This window comes from Schistocerca cancellata, chromosome 3, assembly GCF_023864275.1.
Source record: "Schistocerca cancellata isolate TAMUIC-IGC-003103 chromosome 3, iqSchCanc2.1, whole genome shotgun sequence".
Lineage (NCBI taxonomy): Eukaryota > Metazoa > Arthropoda > Insecta > Orthoptera > Acrididae > Schistocerca > Schistocerca cancellata.
Window position 1 is genome coordinate 275,915,930 of NC_064628.1, and position 19,472 is coordinate 275,935,401.

Below are 19,472 nucleotides of genomic sequence, written 5' to 3' on the forward strand. Positions count from 1 at the left end.
TTGAAATGTGATGCTACTAAATAATTTTGAAGATTAGGTGGACAGATCGATTAACCGATGGGGAGGTACTGAACTGGGGTAAAAACATTTATGGAAAAGGCTGGCTAAAAAGGGAGGTATAAGTTGACAGGATATATTGTGAGGCAGCAAGCAGTCCTGAATTTTGTAAAAGTACGACGTAATTTAACGGTGTGTCCAAATAGTTGACATAAACATATGCAAAATATAGGTATTAACCGATACCCTAGTCTTCTAAAACGAAATACTGTATGAAAACTACAGAAACGGTGAGATTGCACTGCAACATTACCTGACTTCGACAGATGTTGTTGTTAAGCTGTACAGCGGTCGAACAAACACTGCTTGAGATGTTCGCGAGGCAAAGTGGACAGGCAGATAGTTACCTACCGGTACCATTACTGCAGCATGTGAGACTGCGCGTCCATATCAGAGAGGGCGGACCCGCTGATCGGTTCGCACCGCTGGACCGCAACCGCTGCATTATACGGGCAATTACCCGCCTGTCACGGCCACGGGAGGGGCCGTTAATGGTGGTACAAGATCTCGTATCTTCATCATGTCCATCATTACAACCAGCGAGAGCATCAGCAGTGGTGCACGTACCAGTCTAACAGATGCCACATCGCCTCCAAACGCTCAGCAGCTGCTGCCTGATGTTTCCCTGTGCTTATCTCACAAGGTGTTTTTGCTTCATGTGCCATTTCGAACAGTTTTAGAAAATTTGTGGCCTATTCATCTATGTAATATCTCTGTTTAAGTTGCTCATAAATTTATACCGTATTATTCTTTTCAAAAACCTTCATTTTCTCATATGTGGTCCTTATTGAACAGCTTAGATTCGTCATGTATGTAGGGTTATGGATAAATGTTTCCAGGATTTCAGAAAATTATTGGTCCAAAATTACAGGATACAAAGATATCAGACAAAGGTTGATGGAAAACAACACCAATAAATAGTTAAATTACAGTAATTAAATTACGGGAATGCATTTATCTAGATAACATATTACGTAGTTAACATTGCACATTCACAGGTTAACATGAGAGTCCAATAACTGCGAATATAAAATGCTGGTAGATTCATAAGCAGTGTAATCGCCAAAATATTAAATGCGAGCATGTAAACGGGCATTCATTCCATTGTACAGGTGCCGGATATCAGTTTGTGGAATGGAATGCAGTGCCAGTTGCGCTTGGCCGGTGAATATAGGAACAGTTAACGTTGTGTATGGATGACGCTGGAGTGGTCGTCCGATGATGACCCACATGTGCTCGATTGGGTACACTGGATACATATCTGGTGATCGAGCAGGCCAAGGCAACATGGCGACAATCTGAACACCATGTTGGGTCACAACACGGGTATTTGGGCGAGTATTATTCTTTTGAAAAATACCCCATGGAATGTTGTTCATGAATACCAACACAACAGGATGAACCATCACAATGACGTACAAATTAAACTGGAATAATCACGAATGTGCTCCTGCTGTCATACGGAACTGCATCCTCGAAAATAACTCTAGGTGTGGGTCGAATGTGTAAAGCGGAAACTGGTTGGTTGTAGGCCTCCAACTGGCCTCCTCTTAACCAACACACAACCGTCACTGGTACCGAGGCGGAAACAGCTTTCATCAGAATAAACAAGAGACCTCCCCCTGATCTCCAATGAGCTCTCGCTTGACACCACAGAAATCACAAATGGCGGTGGTTTGTGGTCAGTGGAATAGGACGCTATAAGGCATCTGGCTCGGTGCTGTCCTTGAAGTTACCGATTTGTAACAGCTCATTGTGTCACTGTGGTGCCAACTGATGTTCAGATTGCTGCTGCAGATGCAGTACGATGCGCCAGGGCCATTCGTCGAATGTGATGGCCTTCCCTATACGTACGTAGCCGTGCAAAGCCCAAATCTCTTGCGATCGAATGTTTTCGTGACCACTGCTATTAGTAGTGACGGACAATGAACTGCAATCCCGTCATGTCTTTCTGCATTCTAGCAGAAGGAACATCTAACTTCTCCTAGCTCTGTTACAGGACCTCGTTCAAAGTCAGTGAGGTGTTGATCACGGCGTATCTTGACTAATATCAGCACGCCACTACCAATGTCAAGGGAAACTAAAGTTCACGATCGCTTCAATGTATATTTAAAGCAAACTGATTTTCATGCTCACACTGGCGCTACTAGCGACACTCTTATGCGACTGGTGCGAAATACGAATAGACACCATCTTTCCGATGTAGAAACTTGCCTACCATCTTTCTTTTACGTCTCAAAAATGCTTCTAGGTGTTACGATGATTTTCCGTAAGTGTACTTATCATCTCACATTACAGTTGTTCAATATGGGCACAGTTTGTGATGCAATTCAGTGAAGTTGGACGTCACAACTTCAAATTTTGTAAAGCTGTTCATAAGGCTGCATATCTGCAGCAGCTAAATAATTCGATGCGACAATACAAAGCGGATGAGGTTCTTAAAAGCACGAACTGCAATAATGTTCAAACATTAAAATGTACATCGACTGGAGATTTAGAGAGTATACTATCACTTGTTTCTGCAGACATCCAGCCGTTGCGTTCCCCGTGTCTACGCTGACATGCTTGTGATACTTTTAATAGGACAGCGGTATATTTCTTTTTCCATTGTGTGTTGTCAATATACGATTTAATTTATTATTTCAGTGTCAATATGAACAGAGACAGTTATAAAGTGATAACAAAACTATATTTTTATTAGCATGCGAACACTATATTCCATTATTATACACTTACGTATTTAAAAAAAGTCATAATTCTGAATTCTGGTCTGTTCCTGAGGCTGCAATAATCTCTTATATTGAGAAAAGCTCTATTTAGCTAATGAAATTAGGAAGACTTTAAACCTATGGACTGATAAGTATTTTCCCTGGTGCTTCCCGTTTCTGGGACGTCTTTTCAATGGAAGAAATGGGCGGCAAAATGACCTAGAGGACAAGATCGTTATTGGGTTAGCAAGTGGTGGCCTGATAGTTTTCGTTCCTGGAACGAGGAGTAGAGCAGTCGCCAGTTAAGAGCAACTGCGTGAAGTAATGTGTCAGTGCCCTCCTCAAGAATTTAATGTTCTGTGCTAACTGCGTTGCTTTTTATAGAGAAGACAATAAGTAAACATTTGCAGTAATATATTTTCTCCTGTAAACTGTAGTAGTGGATATTTTTCAGGCAAAATGATGGTGTTTCAAGAACTGCACTATCTGAATTTCGCGAATGGTTCCAAAACTTAGACGGTACGGCATGTTTAGTCTGTCTAATTCAGGGAAGGACACGAATTCGACTCACGAGGGCATGCGCTCGCACGAGTGCCATAGCGCGCAGCCTCGCTGCGCATTTCCGCAACCGCCACGGCAAGCTGTCTGAGCGCGAGGAGGGGGAAGAAGAGACTACGAACAAGCCACATTTGAAGGGCAGTGCAGTCACACTGCATACGACTTATGTTTCAGATTTCGTAGCAACATAGATCACGAATAAACAACTTTTCAGTCTTATTTAAGTATTATTAGTGCGCTCAAGATGTAACATATCTAGACTGTCGGCATATGGACAGATGCAGAGAATTTCACACTTTTTCGCACTCAGGTTGCCACGAATTCGTGACTTTGTATCGTAATCGGAAAAAAGTCTCTCACAGAAGTGGCGATAATTATGGCCTCTTAATTCAGCCAAGAAAGGAAAACCGGAAAGCGCTGGACCAGTGTGGGTTTTACAAAGAAAAAAAAGGCTCTGAGCACTATGGGACATAACATCTGAGAACATCAGTCCCCTAGAACTTAGAACTACTTAAACCTAACTAACCTAAGGACATCACACACATTTATGCCCCAGGCAGGATTCGAACATACACTAGCAGTCGCGCGGTTCCGGACTGAAGCCCTTAGAACCGCTTTGCTACCGCGGCCGGCCGTGGATTTTGCACATTTCATTCACTGTTATGTTCCGGCCACATGTAGTAAGCATTGCTTCACGCAGTGGAGAATGGCAAAACAGCGGCAGCCGGCGATCGCGGCATTGCGAAGTATGCGCGGCACCCATAGCCTTGCTGACAGTTGCAGTCTACCAAGCGGCTGACGCAAGCACGCACGAAGACCGAGCGCCGAGCGAAGCCTGGAGAGTGCTGAGTAAGGGAAGTCAGGCCAGCACGTTAAGTTACGCTGCAACATACTGTGGGAGTAATAACAAAAAGCTACCACCGAGGGTAAAAAAGTCCTCCCGCCAGATATATATAGTGGAGCGCAGGCAGCAACGGACAGAAGCTATTAGGAAGCAGTTCGGATCTGAGGACGGACGTGGTCCGTGTCCGAATGTTCAATCTTCGTAGGTGAAGATTCCGGAAGTCTGTTCCAGATCGCAGGAGTCATCCGTTCGCAGCCAGATGTCAACTTCAACTCTGGGTGTCGGCCCAAGTTTGGTCGGCACCATGGCTGACTAACTACAGGGAGAACTTCCAGCAGGACCGGCCGCAGCGCGGTCTTGGTCACAGGCGCCGCCAGGGACTGACGCCCGGAGCCACACCGCGTGGTCCATCCATGACGGGACCTCGCGGTCATCGCGACTGACGGCTTCCCAGTCGCCGGTGCACCAGGCGGTGGCAGCTGACCTCACGACGACGCGGCTCCGTGGGGGTGCCATGCTGGGCTGCCAAGCGGCGACGAGCTCATCTCAACCACAGGGTATCCTGACTTCAGCGGAACACTGTTGGCGCGCGTTGCGGGCATTGTCGGAGAATCCATACAGCAGCAGCCAGGCGGAAGGATCCGCAGGACTGGGCAGCGATGACGAGGGATGGTTCAAATGGCTCTGAGCACTATGGGAATGCGACTTAACAACTATGGTCATCAGTCCCCTAGAACTTAGAACTACTTAAAGCCAACTAACCTAAGGACATCACACAACACCCAGTCATCACGAGGCAGAGAAAATCTCTGACCCCGCCGGGAATCGAACCCGGGAACCCGGGCGCGGGAAGCGAAAACGCTACCGCACGACCCCGAGCTGCGGACGACGACGAGGGAGAAATTGTAAAGAAAATTCAATAAATATTCGTAAAACTCCACGCCGTCTCAGTCTTTGGCGCAGCTGCTAACGAATACTGCAGAAGTCGTAACAAGTAGCAAACGGCCGTAACAAGTACTGCAGAAGTCGTAACAAACGGCCATCTGACATAACAGGTAGAACATTAATTTATTTCACTGTTTCAAACATACAACGGGAAACTAAGATTACATTAATTTTTGAATTATTTAAAAGGCCAAGCAATAGGACTCACATTTAAAATTCAATGCCAACTGAAATAATTTACAGAATATTTAATGGTAACTTTACCCCAAGATGACTTAACAGTCTTTAACGCAAAACGCGCCCTTTATGAAACACAGAATGTAGTAAGGGCCGTAATAAAGGCAGAGGTAAACCTAAACAACAGTACCAGAACAGTTCAGAATGGACTTAGTTACCAAGTGGCGATAACAAAACATACTTTAAACTTGACTGCTTAAAAAAATCACCTAAAATCATACATAAAACAGTGAAAAACGGTTTAGCACCAATATCTTGGAAAGATAATTTTAAATTCAAAAACACACATCAATTGAAGATTTAGGACGTTTTCTCATAAAACAAAAATAATTAAATTGCAACAGATTAAGGTATACTTTGGGATCTCAACGTACATCAAAATTTGGTTAAGGAGAAGACCACAAGCTAACCGATACAAATTCGGAAAAATTCCTTGAACAGGAACGTTAAGTAGGGCGGCCGCCGCCGTTGGTGGAGACAACGACGAGAGCTGTCGAGTGTGTGGAGTCCAAAGGACCTGAACAGCCGGCTTAGCAAGACGACAGGTTGTGCAGATGGATAATTCTTAGAAGTAACTAATTTGAGCTCTTCCCAAAAACCACGACAACTTAACTGCTTTCTAATAAGTTAACGAAAATACACTACTGACCATTAAAATTACTACTACACGAAGATGTACTACAGACGCGAAATTTAACAGACAGGAAGAAGATGCTGTGATGTGCAAACGATTAGCTTTTCAGAGCATTCACCTACAACGTGCTGACATGACGGAAGTTTCCAACCGATTTCTCATACACAAACAGCAGTTGACCGGCGTTGCCTCTTGAAACGTTGTTGTGGTGCCTTGTGTAAGGAGGAGAAATGCGTACCATCACGTTTCCGACTTTGATAAAGGTCGGATTGTAGCCTATCGTGATTGCGATTTATCGTATTGCGACATTGCTGCTCACGTTGGTCGAGATCCAATGACTGTTAGCAGAATATGGAATCGGTGGGTTCAGGAGGGTAATACGGAACGCCGTGCTGGATCCCGACGGCCTCGTATCAGTAGCAGTCGAGATGACAGGCATCTTATCCGCATGGCTGTAACGGATCGTGCAGCCACGTCTCGATCCCTGCGCCAACAGATGGGGACGTTTGCAAGACAACAACCATCTGCACGAACAGTTCGACGACGTTTGTAGCAGCATGGAGTATCAGCTCGGAGACAATGGCTGCGGTTACCCTTGACGCTGCATCACAGACAGGAGCGCCTGCGATTATGTACTTAACGCCGAACCGGGGTGCACGAATGGCAAAACGTCATTTTTTCGGATGAATCCAGGTTCTGTTTACAGCATCATGATGGTCGCATCCGTGTTTACCGACATCGCGGTGAACGCACATTGGAAGCGTGCATTCGTCTTCGCCATATTGGCGTATCACCCGGCGTGATGGTATGGGGTGCCATTGGTTACATGTGTCGGTCGCCTCTTGTACGCATTGACGGCACTTTGAACAGTGGACGTTACATTTCAGATGTGTTACGACTCGTGGCTCTACCCTTCATTCGATCCCTGCGAAACCCTACATTTCAGAAGGATAATCCACGACCGCATGTTGCAGGTCCTTTGTAGATACAGAAATTGTTCGACTGCTGTCCTGGCCAGCACATTCTCCAGGTCTCTCACCAACTGAAAACGTCTGGTCAATGGTGGCCGAGCAACTGGATCTTCACAATACTCCAGTCACCACTCTTGATGAACTGTGGTACCGTGTTGAAGCTGCATGGGCAGCTGTAGCTGTACACGCCGTCCAAGCTCTTTTTGACTCAATGCACAGGCGTATCAAGGCCGTTATTACGGCCAGAGGTGGTTGTTCTGGCTGCTGATTTCTCAGGATCTATGCACCCAAATTGCGTGAAATTGTAATCACATGTCAATTCTAGTATAATATAATTGTCCAATGAATACCCGTTTATCATCTGCATTTCTTACTGGTGTAGCAATTTTAATGGTCATTATTGTACTTAAAAAACTGGCTATTTCCGGCCGAAGTGGCCGAGCGGTTAAAGGCGCTACAGTCTGGAACCGCCCGACCGCTACGGTCGCAGTTTCGAATCCTGCCTCGGGCATGGATGTGTGTGATGTCCTTATGTTAGTTAGGTTTAAGTAGTTCTAAGTTCTAGGGGACTTATGCCCACAGCAGTTGAGTCCCATAGTGCTCAGAGCCATTTTTGAACCAAACTGGCTATTGTAAAAAAAAAATACATCAATAAGATAGTAATATCAAAAAATTTCCTTTGTAGCAAACCATTAAAACAGCCACAAGGATACTCGCATAACAGTCAAAGCACAGCACTACACACATTAATGCATAGCGTTTCGGAGAGAACAAATGCGACCCTGATAAAGACTAAAATTTATCTGAGCCACTTAAATACAACGGATGCACTACATAATTTCTTAGACAGCATAGAGCTTAACCATTAACTTCAAAGAAACCACGAAACCAAAAGCAAATCACAAATAGGCCTATAAAATAGCAAAACAGCGGACATTCTGACATGACCAATTAATCATCCAACGTAACTGGTATAACCAGACATTTCACTGCACCTCCCACTGAAAATTATATATGACCAGTTAAGTGGAGGCGGGCAAGAACGGGTAACCCATATAGTAATGGGTACCGCCAACCTTCAAAATACGCTTTCTTCTGGAACACGGTGCTTTACACTGGCTACAGATACACTGGATAAAGACACACAAGTGCCAATGATATATAAGGTTAACATACAAAAGAAATTATAATGAAATATCAGCCAATGACTCAATCTAAAGTGTCTACCAGATCTTGCAATCATATTGCCCTTCGGATATCATGGAAACACGGGCGTCCACACCCAACAAACAGAAGGAAGGCAGGCCAAACTGATGGCGAACACTGCCCTGACAGCACGGCGCCCTTTTGATAAATCACAGCACAAGCCATGTCGGTACTCAATAACTTGCGCGGGGTAACATGACCCCAATATTGGTCGCCCACCGACAGCTAACACCACGGCGAAAGGGCCCCCAGGGGAAACTCGTCACAGCTTCGTTCCTCAGCTCACACTGCCCACCAAAGCGCCCACAACGGTCAGAACCGTCACTCCCGAGGGCGCTGCGCTCCAACGGCGACATTGTAGTCAGAGATCTTAAGAATAGTGATATCGATACATTGCGAGAAAGCCGCCATGGCTCACTCACACAAATACATCGATCTAAATATTGTTGCACTTTTCCAACCTCATTAAGACCTTTATGACAATATCGCTGCAATTCTTTCAAGGCCCCAATTAATTATTCAAACCTCGTCTTTTCTTTACCGGCCTTGGGCTCAGTGAACTGGATTGTGTTAAGTATCAAGAGTCTCTTCTATAACACTATTTTTTTCTTACATGCATCCCCATCAAATCAGAAAGAAGTAGTTTCTCACCTCGCGATATCTTACTGTACGCAGTGTGCAGTCAAATCTACTTAAAGTGCCAGACCTGAAATCCATTCCAGATTCCCCAATTTTCGTTCCTGCAATTCCTTTTTTTTTCTTAAATTCAACAACAGCGATTTTTAAATCAAAAACTCGTTCCAGGCATGTCCCATGACCTAACGAACGCACTTCGCAGTGGTACCTGAAGTCTTAATACTCTTCACTGAAATCCAACGAAAGCTGTTGCAATTGACAGTGAGATAACGCGTTCGTTTTAAGAAATTTTACTATGCATACTATCGTTTTCCATGCCTGCAAATTTAACACAAAGTGCTTCTTGATGTACAGAACAATTAATCCCGCCTGACGATCGTTTTACTATTTCTTTGTCAACTACATCAATAAATTCCCTCTGAATGTGTGCTAATATTGTTCCCTCAGAAAATTTGCAGTGCCCGTCGCTTATACGACAGTAAATAGGCCTTTCTGATGAAAATTCTTATCCATCTCTTTTCATTGCCATTCATTTTTAAAAGTCTGTGATGGAAGATGGATTGCTTTTGTGCAGCCAACCTGTGAACGTTCTTCACACCACGAACAAACAGCGAAGGGTAAACAGTGCTGACACGATTCTGCCAAACTGAGGAGAGTTGTACCGGCCGAAAAATGCCACACCGCAATACTAAATGAAATGTCCCGGGTACGCTCCGGATGAAACGAGTGAAGACGAGACAGGCTGGGCCTTGGTTCGCAAACGGTCCACACACTATGCCCATGTGAAGTCTGTCACGCCGAGGCAGGCCCTGGCATAAATAGTCGTAATACGAGACGCGAAGATAATGTAGAAGCACTTTTCCATTATATTCTTAACTGCGTTGCTTCTGTCAAGGAAAGCGATTAACAGTTTATTTCGTATGATCATACACTGTAAGCTTTCACAGCTGGTATTGACATTACCTAAGACTTCCGGGCTATTTGTTTCGTAACTGTTAACGTAGATCTACTGTTAACAGAAACTGTGGTGAGTCCATTTGGATTAACATAGTAATAGTTACTTTTCAAAGGTGATACCTTCTTATTGCGTCTAAAATTTACTTTGCTTAAATCCAGTCTTAAAATTATTACTCGATAAGTAATAAAGTAACTGCATGTAATGCTAAGTTGTGCTTCTTATTTATGTAAAAAAAGTGTAGAGACGCAGCTTTGATGGGTCGCATTGTAAAAACACTTGACTGAATTATTTTTCTTAGTTTCTCAACACTAATACTAACGCAATCTGAAAAGAATAACTGACTTCATATTTAATCAAAACTTTCTTAAACTGATTGTTGAAAAAATAAGGTGTTAAAGATCTTCTGTGTTTCATTCTGAAACTGAAAGCTAAAATTTCATTTATTCAAAGACGAATTCATTAACTCTTTCAAGTTTGATGAATTTCAAAATCAGGACTGACAACCAAGACAGAATTATTTATTTTTAGAAGGAAAGTTTCCAAGATGAGATGACAACTAAATACCGATACTGTCTTTTAGTGAGAAACATTACTTAGCAAAATGATAAAGGTAAAGACTGAAGTGAAGTGTTAAATTTTGTTTCTCGATAGATTTCAACCCCCTCCCTACCTGCCCCCCCCCCCCCCCCCCCACCTATGTTTTCGCAAAACGCTTCGAAAAATGTACGACATCTTAAAAAATATTCGAGCCGGTTAACAACTGTAAGAGCATTCAGTTTTTGTCTAAAGGGTTCCCAAACACTAAAAATAATATTGTTTATGAGTGCGTAGCTAGAGGCCACGAAAGCCATTCAGTGTTGTAGAAAGGTCACGCAGTTTTGCGGACGAGACCAGCCACTCGTAATAAAGGGCGGGAAAAATACGTCATAGTTTAAGAAAAGCATAGAGACGCACAGACCACGTTATACGTGGCGAGGACAGAGGTGTAGGGTCGTTAAAACCGCCTATTTATGAACATCTAATAACAAACTAAAAACTCTACGAATGTCTATCTAGACAAAGAATGAAAACACTGTAATATAAAATCTCTCTGGAAAGGCTCTCATAAAAGCAGTGCATATTTTTAATCAAATAACCAAGAGAAAATTGGCCAGATTGATGGCTAAGCTTATAGTTAAACCATATGAAGACCGAGAAAAATCAGTATTATAAATGACTCTCTTCACTGGGAGACTGTTCACGCGCTGGCCAAACTTCGTAATGTTTTGTTCTTCGTATTATCTGGTCCCCTCGCCCACAAGACCAGATTTTGATGTACAAGTATTCTTTTTGTCTTTGATTATTTGTGCGGTTTGCACCGGCTAAACGTTCACAGATACTCTTGTGGCACCCACTGTTCATAAAGATTGTAACTACAACAGAAAACTTGAAGGACTGAGTACAGTCGTTGGCTAATGGACGACAGAATCTTTACAGTAACGTAAACCAGCAAAATAATTACGATGGCGTTAAAGACACTAAACTGCACAAAAAAGAGTAGTATGTTTTGTGAGCAATCCGCCATTAAAAAGATATGGACTTTTTAATAAAATAATGTACGTAGGGCTTCTTAGTCAACAGTTAATGATGAAGGAAGAAGGCGATTACCTTAGCCGACACAATCGTCTTGAGCGATTCAGCACCTGTATTGATATTTGAGGCCATTCTAATTTAGAGTTCCGTCTCATTGCACATTTTTAATTAGATTAAATGTTTAGATACCTCTGGGTCATCTTCAGATATAAAGAGTTGCGTCGGCAACCCGTCTCGTCTACTCAGAAACGCATATCAGAGCACCGATTAAAAATGTGCAAGTGAAACGGAACAATTATTGAGAATTATCTTAAGAAGGAGGTGTTTAGTGTAAAATAATGTTTGGTTGGTCCGTTTATGTGCACTGAAGATAAAATGCTATGTGAATGTCATCATCGTGTCTCAAAGAAAATTATAAGATATCATTTAACAATATTGCTTTCTTTAAAAAAAAAATGAATCCCGCTCTATATGTTGCGGCGGTTGTTGTAGAGAAAAGTGATCAGAATTTACGCCTCTAAAGTTAATTTGCTGTAATCTTCTCGCAGATATCTCTCCAGGAAAATATAGAGATGAGAAATGAAGTCAGATAAATATTAAAATTACATCGTGTCAGCTATTAGCTTTATTTTCTTTTTCATCGACGTTACTATTTGCCTCATTGGTGGTAAAAGAAATACGTAGTCGGAGAAAAATCATTTCGATGGCTAAAGTTCCCTCTTTGTGTAGCTGGATAAAGCGTCTCAGGAAAAAATTAAATAAAGCTGAAATTCATTTTTTACTGTACTGTCTTTCAGCTGACGTAATTCAGCGAGATCATAGCCTGTGTCGTTTGTTCCTTGGCTCCACGCCAGATCATCGTATCATTGGCGGAAAAAAATCACAACAACAAGAAGAGCTGTGCGACATAAACGAAATGAATTGGCGTATTTCTAAATCTGGAAGATGATGTCAATTCAAATTTTGATCCAGTCGAATAGGAGTGGCGCTAGTAGTGACAGCATGAGGAGGAAAATCAGATTTGCTTTGAATCCACGTTGTAACAGTCGTGAGCGTTAGTTACTTTTGAGACTGAAAATGGTCAGTTAATGTCAGTGAAAAATGCCTTTAAGGCGACTAAGACGCCATCATCATGACTTCACTGAGTTTGGACGAAGTCGTGTAATAGGGCTGCGAGAATCTAGACATTTCTTCTGCAGAAAGACTAAGCAGGAATGTATCCGCTGTACACAACTGCTCACAGGGGTGATCAGTAGAGAGTACGGTCGCAAGAAGTCCGCTCCCAGGAAGGCTACGTGGCAGCGTATGGCTCTGGGGCATAGTACTCCATCAGCAGCGGCAATCTGGGCACCAGCTGGCACCACAATAACACAACGAATTGTCACAAATCGATTAATTCAGGGACAGCTCCGAGCCAGATGCCCTGTAGCGTGTATTTCACTGACATCAAACCATCGCCACTTGCGACTTCAGTGCCGCCAACCGTGAGCTCATTAGAGGGCAAGGTGGAGGTCTGCTGTGTTTTCTGGCGAAACCTGGTTCTCCCTCAGTGCTACTGACAGCGGTGTATTGGTTAGAAGAAGTTGAAGACCTGCAATCAACCAGACTGCGAGCTAGACACACTGGACCTACGATGATGATGATGAGGTCCCATACTCCTTGTCAGAGCGTAGGGGACGATGCGGGAGACCCGCACCGCCGTACTAGGCAAGTTTCTAGCAGATTTGGTTTACCATTGCCTTTCTCCGACCGTAATCGAATGAATGATGATGATGACGTTAAAACAACACCCAGTCATCTCGAGGCAGGTGAAAATCCCTGACCCCGCCGGGAATCGAACCCGAGACCCCGTGCTCGGGAAGCGAGAACGCTACCGCGAGATCACGAGTTGCGGACCTACACCAGGAGTTATGATCTGGGGTGCGATTTGGTATGACAGCCGAGCCCTCTGTCAACGTTTACGTCAATTTGGTGATTCGAACTGTTGTGAATCCATTCATGAACAGCATTCCAGGAGGCATTTTTCAACAGGATAACGCTGTTCCACATACCACGGTTGTAACTGAACATGCTCTGTAGAGTGTCGACAGGTTGCTTTGGCCTGCTCGATCACCAGATCTGTCTCCAATCGAGGACATATGGACATATTAAAAAACTAGAAACCCGCCTCGATTAACCTAGTGTTAACCTAAGTTTCGGCGTATATAACTACACCTTCTTCAGAACAATAAAACCCAGAAGTGCCTAAGAAGACCTTGGTCAATGATTAAAAGAACACCATAGCTATACATTTATAAACGAAAAAAAAATGAAAACACAAGCAGTACATATGTACAAAGTCTAAACCACTACTTAACTTAATGGTGTAACCTCCACCTCACACCGGCCTATGTTCGATGGGCCATGACCCGCCCTATATTAACGAACGATTGCTGACGCGCTGCGATGTTGAGGGTTCTTACATATGGACATAATCTGACGATAATACCACCGTCATCCACGGCCAGCATTAACCGTCGCTGTATTGACCGACCAAATGCGACAGGCAACTCAGCCACAGACTGACCTTCGACACCTGCACCGCACGATGCATGCTCGAATTCAACATTCTCGCGATTACACAGGTTATTAATGTACCAGCATTTCACGTTTGCAATGGTTTAGCTCTCGCATACATTAACCTGTAACCTTGCAAAGTTAATCACCTACATAGGTTACGTAGACAATTGTACTACCTAAATTTCATGACTCTAAGTTAACTACTTTTTGGTGTTGCGATTTTTTCCCATCAGTGTAGATATGACGCTCTTACTATAATCTATGGTCTCTCGGAGCTGCGTCAAAGGACGACAAGTTTTATGACATGCAATAGACAGAGCAGTTAGCAAGTATTGTAAAAGGGACTCGCCAGGTTTGATGTGAAACATCCGTTCTCGTCTGTCGTCTCTGAGCTTGTGTAGCATCTGGCACTGGCCTACTCTCGGTCGTGTCGAAAATCAACGCACTGTAGGCGCCGTGGGTGCGGGAGGAAAACCTCGTGTATTGGCAGACTCGAATTATTTCTATACAGCGCTACACATATGCCGTGACGTTAACTGAGGATCGCAAAACTCTTTACGAGCCTAGATACAGGGTTAATTTTCCGGCGTAACGTCAAACGCCGGCACGATGTCCAGGAATTTTACAGCAGAGAGGGCTGTGAGACGACGTCAGGTACGCTGACTGACGCCTCTCTAGGACGACACCGAGGTAGGAGCGGCAAACTAGGCGAAGAGCATATATATGCGCCGCGTCACATCTCCTTGGCCCCAGTTCAAGTCTAGCCGATCTACGAGCACTACAGCAGTGACTTACGAATTGTATTACCCATCTTTTATTGAAGTTGTACCATACTGAAGAGATTGCTTATGTTTCATGTCGCCCTTTGCTTGCAACATCCCACTGTAAATCCACAAAGCTAATTACTGTTAATTATCTTACATAATAAAAATGTGTTTACGCTATTTCCTTGAATTGTTGCCTAGCGATCCGAGAATGAGAGTTTGACTACCTACCAAAATAGCAACATTTTAGTCAATAAACTGAAGAACACCGATGTTGGACACTGAGTATCATTCACACCCTAGTTCGTACAGTGTAACACCCCAAATATGGAACCCCTAATTAAAGCCCTTTGGTAGCAAAAGAAATAGCAAAATTAGTTATCCTGACATTGACAGGAGCTACTGACAACAAAATTAACGCTATTGCAAGTTTGACTAGCATGAATAGTATGTAACTAACAACGTTAATTATAAAGAAAGGACGAAATGAAAGACTATCAGATCATACGAAGCCTGAAACTTTAAATAAATAATTCAAAATAAATTCTTTGCGAAGGTTAAAGCCCAAATCATAAATAGATGAGATATAACGTTTATCCAAGTAGAGAGTTGTAGCCACCTCGAGCTGTAAGTTCGCTGTGACTACAGTGTAACACCGCAATGGATATGTGTTGTGTACATAGTTCCGCGTGGTCAGCGCGTACACAACTTTCCCAATAGAGCGCACCCCGCTAGCATAACAGCGCAGGCGCAGCGCTCGTCCGTCTCCGCATTACGAGATGGCGCTGTCTTAGAGACGGACCACATTCTGCTTCCGCCGATCCGCGTATTAATATGTAGCGGAGCCAATGAGATTGCTGCTAACGTAGAACCTTTTCTCCTCGCGGATCACACTCGCCCAGAGATACCTGAACGCTCGAGGTATTATAACGAGTGTACAGACCTCCGATTAGTCAGTCTGTGTTAGTCTTCATCAGTCTGCATTAGTCTGCATTTTACTGTACCAGTCTATAGTCAAGTTTCAGTCTGCGCCTAGTAAGATTATCATATTCCTGTACATAGCCATGAAGAGAAATGTATAGACACTGTCAAGTATCAGAGATATGTGAGAATAAGATAAACGTACCAAGACCAAAGGAACTTCAGATTGTCAATTGTAAACAGCATCCAGAATCAAGTTACGTAATGTCTAAGTTATTTATTATTTTAATAAATGTGTGTGAAAATTAATCAAGTTCTGTTTAAAGTTGGTCGCCGTCAATCTGCTACTCTAAGTGTGCAAGTGGCATTTCTAAAGTCTGACCTAACAGCAGAAGATAAACACGCCACGATAAGACCACGAGACATATTGCTGGCATTCGCCTACTTCGTTAGAGCGATAAGTCAAATAATCTGATGGTGTACGGAAGGTCTTACAGTACGCACTCCACAATATGTTAATTCAGTCTCTCTTGCCGACGTCGCAATGGTAGTAAGCCTATTGAACGCTACTGGATTGTTTCAAACGTATCTGAAGTTTTAAAAGTTTTCCGCTATCGACTTGACGTACTAGTCACAATTTCGAACTGAAGTAAAATAACACTTACGATCTACCCAGACAACGGAGCAGTTATTATATGTGAAAGTAAAGTAAATCGTGTGATACCTGATGAACGCTGGGACTTAGCCTTCGTGATCAGTGATTGTCACGAACTTCAAAGGACACAACAATATACCAACCGCCGACATAAACTCTATTATTAGCCTTGAGTAGGAAACAGCTACACGCGATCACGAAGAACTTACAGTTACGCCGTATTGTCGGAAGTTGTAGTCAATGTCAGAATCACTGATGCAACTAGATTTAAGACCCTGAATGACAGATCGGTGTGTTTTTAGTGCAGGTTTAAATAATTACGAAGTTCAATAAACTCCAATATAACCTGATAGTACGTGTCGGCTATGTCATTTAATGGGAATTCATTGTGTAATTGTGAAATTATCTATTTCTTGAGAGAACGCAGAAGTTAAAGGTGATTTAGTGATTTTATTAACAGTTAACAGCAGGTTTACACTAAAAGACGACTTTCTGCACGTTGTCAGATGAGTATTCTATCTCTGGAATTACGTCGTTTTAGTTGTTGAATTAACACCGTAGCGACGCCTTGATGACGCTATATTAATTAATAAATCGACATCCTCGCAAAACTGTGATGTGGCATCGGCTTGAATGATGGGCTTAATAATTCAAGATATCCTGTTATCTGCGTTTGAACACTCATTCGCAAACTGGGCATAAGAACTACAGTTTTCAAGTTCGCATAAGCTTATCAGCCTGTCGCGAACACGCGAAGCATATAGGTTGATTGTTTCAGATCTAGGGAGTTGTTGCCGTACCGAGTGGTGCACTCGCCGTGGGTTCGAAGTAAAGAAGAGCCTGTGCTTCAATTTTAAACAAGGGCTGCTTACACATTCCGGCGTGCTACTACATCGATATGCTGATACCATTGTAAGGGAGGAAGTGTCTGAAACTAATCAACCAAGCGAGGAGTTTGTTTTTAAGAGTTGCAGATCGAAGTCGACGCGATCGACGAACGCTGTTCCATGTCAACCAGACTGGGTCAACCATCACCATCCAGCCGACACAAATAAAACACCCCAACAGACAATACTTAAATATTCAGTTCAGCCCTACAGGTCACATCTTTCTTGTCCTACAGGGCTTCCGGCTGAATCCCCGGTCCTCGTGTCACCATATCCGTCCACAAAATTATTTTAAGATGAAAATCTTTCGGTCAATGAGCCTCCAGATTAGAATGTACGAATTTCGATTGGCCGTTTACTGTAAACGCTCATAATCTTGTTGTAAAATGCTGCTTCCCGCCAAAGTATGTTGGAGTTTCTTTCCAAAGGGTATTAGAAAAAACACGCCAGACATCCTGTGGAAACCCACTCACTTATTAAGCCATTGGTATCGCCTCGGATTAGCACACAATTGACCAGGTTCAGGGAAGGCCAGAGGACAGTGGGCAGGTTACACTGAAAACTGGGGATACTGCTTAAAAGTGAAGACGGTAAATTACACAGGATGAGCTTTCGTCTGTCCATATGCTATGAACTTTTCAACTACTAGGAGTTGCTTTCATATTACTATCCGAAATATTCGCTGTTGTTAAGAGCATCAAACATGTAATCAACCTGAAAATATCCAGAAAAAAAATAAACACAGGCTCGCAAAATATTTATGTCCTATTTGCTACAGAAACTGGAACAAAAGAATAATTAAATACGTGGTGAACCCGGAGGTTTGTTTCGACCATGCAAAGAAAAAGTGTCGTATCATGGAATTCGAATGTATGAAATCTGTTATCATGATTGAATAGAGTCAAGTAGCACATCAACTAGCGAAATCTGAAATTACGAGTGGAAGATATACGGACACAGAATTTTAACACAAACTGCATGTTCTAATCAAACAACAAGCAATTATTTCGTGACAGGAGTAATAAAATAGAAGGAAATCAAAAGAAACTAGATGTAAGAGCTAAAGTGGTTTAGAGCCGTCCATTGTGCGAAGGGGATGTCAAACACGGCTCCTTAATCGCTCATTAATATTTCACTGAGGTATATGACACACCATATTGCCAATTTGAGGACAGACAGTCAGAAAAATGCGAGGGTCGTTCAATAATTAATGCCCCATGTTTTTTAAAAAAGATGTTAATAAGCGTAGATAAACGTCATTGCTGGCGCTTCACATTTGATATTTATTCTGTGCGCCGGTGAAGTTTCGAACCGTTCTGGCGGATGGCAGAGCCGTAGTACAGCGTCAAAACGGCGTCTACATATTACTCAACTTACAAGCAGCGTACTGTTATTGAATTCTTGTGTGGAGATAAAGGAAACGGGTTGAACATCCATAAACGTTTGTGTGCAGTGTATGGCGATGCTACATCTGCTAGGAATACAGTTGGGCGATGGGAAAAGAAAGTTACAGCATCAGGAAATGCAGAAACAGAGCTCCATAATCAGCCAGGCTCGGGACGTCCTGTCATTGCCACTGAGCCAGACATGCACTTTGCCACATCGTAGTTCTTGCCGAAAGATACGAAATTGTGTAGGATGACTCAAAAATGTAAATAGAAACATGGATATTAAATTTATGGAAAAGAACTGAAACGAACATTTTAATTCGCTTAGTTGGTTAAGTATGAGTCAATATCTAGCACAGAAATCGTACCACTATAATTCCTTAACATATAGAACACAGAAAATCATCTTGGAATACTGAAATGGATGCTGTAGGCTAAGTACGTCAAATATACAGCCCTCCATAAACGTATTAGTGCATTACATACTACATGAATCACAATGGACAATTGTTATTTATCCGCACCGTGTATGATCTCTTCCAAACAGTTCGATACCACATAAACGAGTTACAATTTTTTACAGTATCTTCTTCTTCATTCTTCTTTTCGTTACACGAAGGGGATACCTGTGTAATACAGGTGAAACTAAATGTTATTTCCCAGTGGATTTATTTAGCTCTTACTGTGTCTTCCTTCGTGAATATAAAAATGCAGCTTCTAGCCTCGTTTCAGTTTTAAGGATATCTGGAAATGCCATTTAAGCTTAAAGCGTGATCGCATCAACATTTTAAGGGAAGAAGGGGTATAAACGTAGGATGTTGTACATCACAGTGACATCACTGACTATCTGCTCCGTAGCGGATGCCTGCAGTCAAGAATATCGCTATCTACAAATTATTGAACGAGAAGAATGTGTAGCGACAGCACAAATCCTTTTCGGAGGCTGTTTTGACACATGTGGCGACCCACACA